General features: G+C 42.9%; 1 protein-coding gene across 2 annotated transcripts in view; it reads left to right on the top strand.

The window, feature by feature from the left end:
- The window catches only part of PLAGL1 (PLAG1 like zinc finger 1), a 50,607-nt gene continuing 42,533 nt past the window's right edge, over nt 1-8,074 (top strand). Inside the window, exon 1 of one of the 2 annotated variants that reach the window (XM_027633404.1) lies at nt 1-76. The gene's annotated coding sequence lies outside the window, so the exon portion shown is untranslated. The remainder of the gene's footprint in view (nt 77-8,074) is intronic. The other variant, XM_027633431.1, reaches the window with a different exon arrangement.

Below are 8,074 nucleotides of genomic sequence, written 5' to 3'. Positions count from 1 at the left end.
GGGGGGAGCTGCTGCCGCTGCGCTCCCCGGCCCGGCGCTGGGGGAGCGGGCGGCGCCCGCGGAGCTGGGCCATGAGGTGAGCGGGGACGGCGAGCGGGACCGGGCCGGGGGAGCTCCGCTGCCCCGCAGCGGGGCCGGGGCGCTCGGGGAGCGGGGGACGCGCTCCGGGCGGGGCGCCGGCGGGCGGGCGCCGAGCACCGGGGGTGTCGGACCGGGCGGGCCGCCTGCCGCCGCAGGAAAGCGAACTGTGCCGCAATGTGTCCGCCTTCAGGAGGAGAGTTTCGTCTTTACTTACTTATTTTCCACTTCTCCCCCTTCGACTTTCCCCACGCCCCGGCCGCCGCGCAGGCTTGTCCGCCCGCAGCGCCGCGCACCGGAGCCCCGGGACGGGCGCCTGGCCCGCGCCCGCCCCGGCCCCTCTTGCGTCCGGGCTCTGAAAGGCCGCAGGACCCGGGACTGGGGCGGGGGGACGACGGACATCTATCCATCTTTCCTTCGCGCCGCTCTCCGGCCCCTGACGGGGCTCTCAAGGCAGAGCGTGGGGCAGCGGGCGGTGCTGTGATCCGCGTCTGGCCGTGGCACCCCCGTGACGAGAGACTAGGGTCGTGGTCCAGGAGGTTTGTTCCCGCGTGGGAAAACATCTGCGGGCCCAAAGGTGCACCCGCCGCTCGCACACGGGTGTCGACGCCTTCATCAAAATCCCCGCCGACAGAAGCAGCCGCAGAACGGTTTGCATCAGGTTTTCGTCTCTCTTCAGCAGGCTGACAGCTTACTGAGGTCGAGCCTTGAGCTGTCATTGACTCCTACGGGACACACGACTTTTGTTTTGTTTTGTTATGTTTTCTGTGGGGAAGAGGGATTTACCACATTGTATGATTTGTTTGGGTTTTTTTCTTAAAGTACGTAACTTGGTTAAAATTTAACGTTCAGTTGTTTTTTATTTCCCTGTTAAGAGTCTGTGTCCCTTAGTCAAATGGCAGTTCATTTAATAGAAAGGTGAATTTGGGACAGCCAAACTCTTTTCTGAGGGCTGTTGCTTTCCCTGTATGACTTGAGCATAACAAGTATATTTTTCCTTACAAAGGAGGGCCAGTAAGGCTAACTGCTTTTTTAGAAAGTATTTGAAGTAGTTGATGAAGAAGAGCACAAAGTAGTAACTGTCTTTAAAATGTGAATTTAAACATCATCTTCCCACCTCAGCTCATATTTTTAATTTATAAAAGACTGTGTAGGACAGAATCCAAGCTGTGGTTTTGGGTACATCATATATCTACTTATGTATTTGTGGCTACTTTGTTAAACATGTAGGATTGTTCATATCACCTTGATGATGAGGATCTTCTTGAATAAATACGAATGATACAGATGTTCGCTTTCCAAGAAGCAGTAGGAGAGGATGTGCTTGGCATTATTACTGGAAGATCAGCAAATCTGGCTCTTACAGGATGAGGAAGAGGTTCCCAATCTGAGCACTCACATCTTGGTATTGCAGTTGTAAAATTGACATCAGCATGTGCACCTTATTATTGGTTGTCCCAGTGCTTAGCAGAAAATCTGTCTGTTTAAGTCTCAGATACTTAATCATGTACAGCAGCACAAAGTGTCAATCAGTCCCGTCCTGACTTGGCAGCTTCTCCAGCAAGAGCATCTCTTTTTTTGTCGCGCAATCTGCAGTACACCACTGAACCTGTAATGTGCAGCATTTCTATTGTGCTCTGACCCTTCACTGAGGAGGAATAAAGATGGTGTCACTGGGAATTTCCCTTCACCAGGCCTTCCTGTCCCTGTTGTTGGTCTGAAGAAGCAGCACACAGAGCACCACTCTGCTTCTGTGCATGGGGAGTGATCATACTGTGTGAGACAAAATGGGGCTGTGAGGGGCAGGTGGCTCTGGGTGGAACCTCTGCTAGACAGAGGTACAGGTACAGTGAGAGGATCAGTGACAAATTGTGTGACTATTACTCTATACTGTGCATGTTTGCTGCTGTGGTGCCATTGTATGTGCAGTATATTTTCCACCATTAGCGTGCACTTACTTTCCCTGAATTGTAAGTCAAAGCAGTCAAAATCTCATTTGCAAACCTAATGGGAGTGGGTATAGATCCTGGAGTAGTAGAACTGCCTAACCTCATTTTGAATTGTTTAGTGCTCTGACATGGAAATAGGGCCTGATCATTCTGATCATGTTGATCCTAAAAACTGATAATAGGATTATTTGTGTTAGAGTGGGAATAAAAGATAGAAATAACATTAGAAGGACTGTACCAGTTCCTCTGGACCTGCGCATCAGAGTGAGAACAGTAGTGGGAGGTTTGGAGAGTTGGATAGAAGAAGGTACGTAAACACGAAAATAAATAATTATTTCTTGAAAGGGGCCATTTAATCATCTAGTTTATTCTCTAAATTTAACCAGGTTGAAGTCTTAATTTGACATCTTCAAGTTTATTTAAAATTGCTCAGTTTTTCAAAGATAAAAATGAAGAGTTAAACCATTTTGACTGCATTACTTGTGAGTAGACTTTCTTTTAACCTGGACACTTGCAGGTCACAGATTGATGCTTTCTAACTAAAGATAATAATTTTTATTTCCTTTCAATTCTGTAATTTTGTCTGCAGAGAGAATCTCCTTCTTGTGAATCTCTGTGAGCACATGCATGTATTCCCTCTCTGTCTGCCCTTCTGCCAGGGCTTGGTGGAAAGTAAACATCATAAGATAATTCCCCTCCCCATGACTATTGAGATACATTTAATCTACAGTGTGTTGCATGCCTGGGACCTGAGCTGCTGTCCTTCTCTCTTAGACTCCTAATTTCTTGACTGATGATTAAAACCCAAAAAACATCAACCCCTACCCTGCCCATAAGTAAATACATGCACTGTACTTAAGACAGTCAGTGCTGGTGTTATAAATTTCACCTGACTTTACAAATCTAACTAGTCCTCTTCAGTAAGAGCAATCCAACACACAAGATGTTTTCAAAACTAGAGTATTGCCAGTAGTTCCCTACTGACCCTGCTGCGCTTTTATTTTAAGATGTTCCTGCTTTCAAAGATAAGCGGGAAGCAAACAAGACTGCTTCAAGCACCAAGGGAACAGCAGTCACACACTTCTACTTAAGCCCGTGCCACCGTACAAGCGATCACATCATTTAATTGTCACTAAACCCAGAAGAAACTGTTTGTTCTTCTCTTGCGTGTGTGGAAAGAAGTAGGAAATCTCTTTAAATGATGCCAAGGATACTGCTATTTTGTGATAACTAGCAGGAAATAACAAGAGTTAGGACAGAAAGAAGGTCAGTTGACTTGAATTCTATATGGGAAAGTCTTGAAAGTTGATCATAAAATGTAATCCTTCACATATCCTGAGGATAATCAAATAAATATTTTGCTTCTAGCTTTACTTTTTTGCTGACTTATCTTTATCTTCCAATGCATTCTCCTGTATGTGGGCTATTTTTAGTTTGATGTGAAAGTGTGTTTTGGGTTTCAGATGTCTCCAACATGACAATATAGAAGTGACAGTTCTTTCCAGTGGACTTTACTCTCTGTATGCTTCTTATATTTCCTCTTTTTCCTTACTTTTTCTGCTTGTCCTGATTGATCTTTTGTACAATGGTATGAGTTGCAGTGCTAAATCAGGATCAAGGATGCCTTTGTAAACTAGTTCTGTCTTAGAGGACAGAGTAGATCTGTTTTTATCTTTCTCCTTCCTGCATCTAGAGCACTATTTTAGGAGAAGCTGTTTCACAAACAACTTGAGATAGCAAAATTTAAGCTTCCCGAATAGTATTAGCAACTCATCATTGCAAGCTGTCATCATCATACAGTAGAGATTGTACCATAAGGCACTGATTTTTAGTTCTAATGAGTTGGAGAGATAACTTGATCACACTGATTACCTCACAGTGTTTTCTCAGATTCAGATTTCATGATTTTTCAAAGTGCATCCCTGAAAACTGACACTGTATATTCCCTTACTTAAACCCCAAAAAACTGCAGTTGGAATAAAGCACAGAAAAGCATGCATTTCTAGTCCTTGTGGTGGGTCATAAAAGAGTTTAAATTAAGCTCAGTTGTGCTGGGTTGGTAACAAAACATTCTTATTTGTTGTAATTTTTTCCTCTGGAGGGCCTCAGGTTTAAGTATAGAAAGATTCATCTAGCAAATTCTTGAAGATAAACAAATATAAATGAAAACTAGTTCTTGTTAGTATCAGTGAAAAGCCTGAAAAAGTAGCTGTGTAGAAGAACTACATGCATTTCATCTTGTTATTCTTAACTTAGGAGTATAAAGGAAGATATAAGGAGTATCTCAGGAATACTACCACGGTCTGCTGAGTGGCACCTAGTCCTGCCTCTCCAATGATTAAGTAATGGGGAAAAAGACATTCCACCTGTCTGACCCACAGGGATCAGAGAGTAAGTGCTGATGTTCATCCCAGTCCAACTGCTGGGAGACAGTCCTCTGTGTAATGTAGGATTCCCTGTCCCAGTTGTTGTCTCCTCTGTCTTCTCCTCCTCTACTCTGAGGGGGATGGAAAAGAGTCTGTCCTAGGAGGATGCTTCTTCACTGCCTATTTTCTGTGTATCCTGGAGAGGAGCAGGGGAATTATCTCTTTTGTATGTTGGGATATAATAGGAGAGCATTCATCTCTTGGGTCTCTTGAGTGGTACTGTTTCTTTTGCCTTACATGGGGCAGTGGGGGTCCTGACGGGGAAGCTCCTGTGCTCATACTTAAGGTAGTTCAGCTGGTGGCTGCCCAGACCTGCGTGTTGCACTTAGAGGTGTCTCAGTGCTAAATGACAGCTCTGTGTGCTGAGGGGTGTTGCAGATGACCTACATGACTCAGACACACCTTGTGAAACTTCTCATTGCACAGATGGCACCATGCTTTGTCTTCACAGTGATGCTAACTGTGTTGGAGGGTCGTGTGCTGCCACTTCAGGAGCTCTAGTCACTCCAGAATGGCAAGATTCATCGACAGATTAGTAAATTTGATGGGTTTATCCTGTTGAGAGGCACTGTCCCTTGTCAAACTTAGATCATCAAATGATCATCTGAAGAACTGTAGCAGAAAATGCATTGGCAGCAAATGCAGAATAGCAGCTGGTGGAGTGCACTTAGGAAAATACTATTGTAGCATATCTAACCTGTGCTAACATATACAATAGCAAGCAAATGTAGTGCATTGAGTAATATTAAACTTTGCTCCTTCAGTCAGTCTCGTTTCCAGGTGCCTGTTGCTCAAATGGTTTTGAGGAACTCTTGAGGATAAGCAAGGATATCTTCTGCAAGAGTGTCATGTGTATCTTTTAGAGAGAAATGCAATACCAAGAGTCCCATGTGATTGTTTTGGTCATAAACTGTCACTGCAGTTTTGTTGGTTTACTTTAGCTGGAATGTTTTTTCAATCGCCACAGCCTGTATAATGTGATCAACAGCTTGGTTTGTCCTGTCCTATAGAAATAAGTAACTTTAGAATCAATATGGCTTTTTAGAAGATTACAATAAAAGCGCTGCAAGACTGGGCAGTAAACAAGCTATAAAAAGTGGTTTACATGGCATGAAAATTCTGTTTTGACAGTACCTTAACAGATTGACGCCCAAAGAAGACACCAAGTGCAATAGCAAGCAGTGAAAGGGCCAGTGATACACATGTTAAAGACATAGCAAAGAGGTGGAATTGCCAGGTGGAATTGTCTCTAGAGTCATTGTCACAGATATGCCATGCAGAGAACCAAGAGGAATATGAAAGGAAGAGAAGTAGTGATGCTGAACAAAGACGTGGAAAGAGGTGATGAACAAAAGGCAAAGGAAAGATAGTAAAATGATGGAGAGTGTTAGCTAAAAGAAAGAACTTACTAAAAACATAACTGAAGTTGGATTGAAGTAACAAAAGAGAAACTCTTAGATGGAAGAAGAGTACAAAACCCTCAGAGATTTGTTTAGTCATTATAAGTTCTATTTTAATTCAATTTTCATTTAGTCTTAGCAACCAGCTCAACTTTCTGTGCAGAGAGGCAACCTTCAAAATGCTCTGGGACATGGTCTGGGATGCTTTCTGGCTTCTGATTTTTTTTATTTTTTTTTTTCCCATGCTGGGAGACATGGCTCATCGAGTAAGGAAAAGACATTAAACCCTTTTAAAGTGATTAAGATAAACTAAGAAGATGTAACATAATGCTTTTCTGCTTCAACTGCACTTAGATATCTCAGCAATCACACATATTAATTAAACAAGTGACTTAATATCTCTCCCAGTGAAACAGTAGCAGGTGATTTGCCTGCCGAAACACTATGTTTTAACACTATATTTTTGTGTTTTAAGGGCTCATCCAAGAAAAGACCAGGGCTACTGGCCAGAATGAGTCCAAATGCACTATGATGCACTCCTCCCTCTTTCAGTGGAAGAGACAGTTGAAAACTAGCAGATGAGGTATCCTGAGTAGAAGCATCATTTACTTCTTGTAAATGTGGCAGCCAGGTAGCCCTTCCTTATTCCAGTAGTGCTAGGCACTTGAAGGAGATCAAGAGATCACTCGGTGATCTCTTTAGTGGTAAATGCTAATGCAAATAATGAAAATAAGAAAAATTGTGTAAGGTGAGGATTTCCACAGTTGGGGGAAAGCAGTTAGATCCCAAATGAAGGAGAATGAAATTCCCCTTGTCCAGAAAAGGGCAATATAGCTGATGAAGGGTCTGGAGCACAAGTCCTATGAGGAGAGGCTGAGGAAGCTGGTATTGTTTAGCCTGGGGAAGAGGAGACTGGGGGAGACCTCATCACTCTCTACAACTACCTGAAAGGAGGTTGTAGCCAGGTGGGGGTTGGTCTCTTCTCCCAGACAACTAACAGTAGGACAAGAGGACACAGTCTTAAGCTGCACCAGAGGAGGTTTAGGGTGGACATTAGGAAGAATTTCTTCACAGAAAGGGTGATTAGACATTGGAATGGGTTGCCCAGGGAGGTGGTGGAGTCACTGGCCCTGGAGGTGTTTAAGAAAAGACTGGATGTGGCACTTACTGCCATGGCCTAGTTGACATGGTGGTGTTCACTCATGTTGGACTTGTTGATCTCAAAGGTCTTTTTGAACCCAATTGATTCTGTGACTTCGTGATTCTGTAACTAACAATTTCAGTGAAATGTAACACAGCCTGTAGCACTGATTCATCACAAGCCAGTGAAACTGATACATTTCTGCAAAATGTTTTGGTTTCAGTTAGCTTAGCATATTCAGGCAAAAATAAGTTTACTGGAAATATTTTGACTTGTTCATGACTCACTTGTTTTTACAAATCTAACACTCCTTTCCACTCAAAGCAAGTAAATACACAGGTAAAGCAAACGTATGTACTGTAAAATCTGTGATACTAAAATTCTGTAGCTCTGAAAGGTATTCTCAGCTTGCCCTTATATGAATCCATTTGGGGGGGTCAGGGAGGTGTTTGTGTGGTGACATGCACTATGTCCTGGTTTGAAAACCTGTTGCTTTGGAATTTTAATTTTACTTAGAACAAAAGATTGCAGAGGCATTTTGTGTCTCTTGGCGGTTGCAGATGGATTGTAATGATATTCTTATCACTGGTCATGCCCAGGCTTCTGGACCTTATTACTTCTCACATAACAGCTGCCAGTGACAAGAATAATTTTTAGGCTTGGAAATCATCTTTACTTGACCTGTGCACATTTACATGCTGTTCTTCTCTAAAATACTCTTAATGTTAAGTGATAGAAGGAATCATCTCCCTTTTTAATGCATGAATTTGCTGTACAGATTTTTCATTGAGTCTGCTAAGGTATGTGGAGGTTTTTGGCTACTGAAAATGTATCCTAGTTTTCAAGCATTTATTGAATAAAATGAAGAAAGGCTGCCCTGACCAAACCAGGGAGATTGACAAGGAAGAAAACGAAACAAGGATAAATAGGAGAGTAAATTGGTTTTCCCTCTTTATCTTATTCTAAAAGAAAAGATAGGACTTGAAGTGATTTTTTTTTTCCTCTAAATTGTTCTTACCTGAAACGGTAAGATTTGTCAATGTTGAAATCTGAATCTCAGAACATTGCAGGCTTCAGCAC

The sequence above is a fragment of the Corapipo altera genome, unplaced genomic scaffold, assembly GCF_003945725.1.
Source record: "Corapipo altera isolate COAL_440 unplaced genomic scaffold, ASM394572v1 2b, whole genome shotgun sequence".
In the NCBI taxonomy this organism is placed as follows: Eukaryota; Metazoa; Chordata; class Aves; order Passeriformes; family Pipridae; genus Corapipo; species Corapipo altera.
Note: the sequence above shows the minus strand (reverse complement) of the source record. Positions and strands in the feature narration are given on the sequence as shown.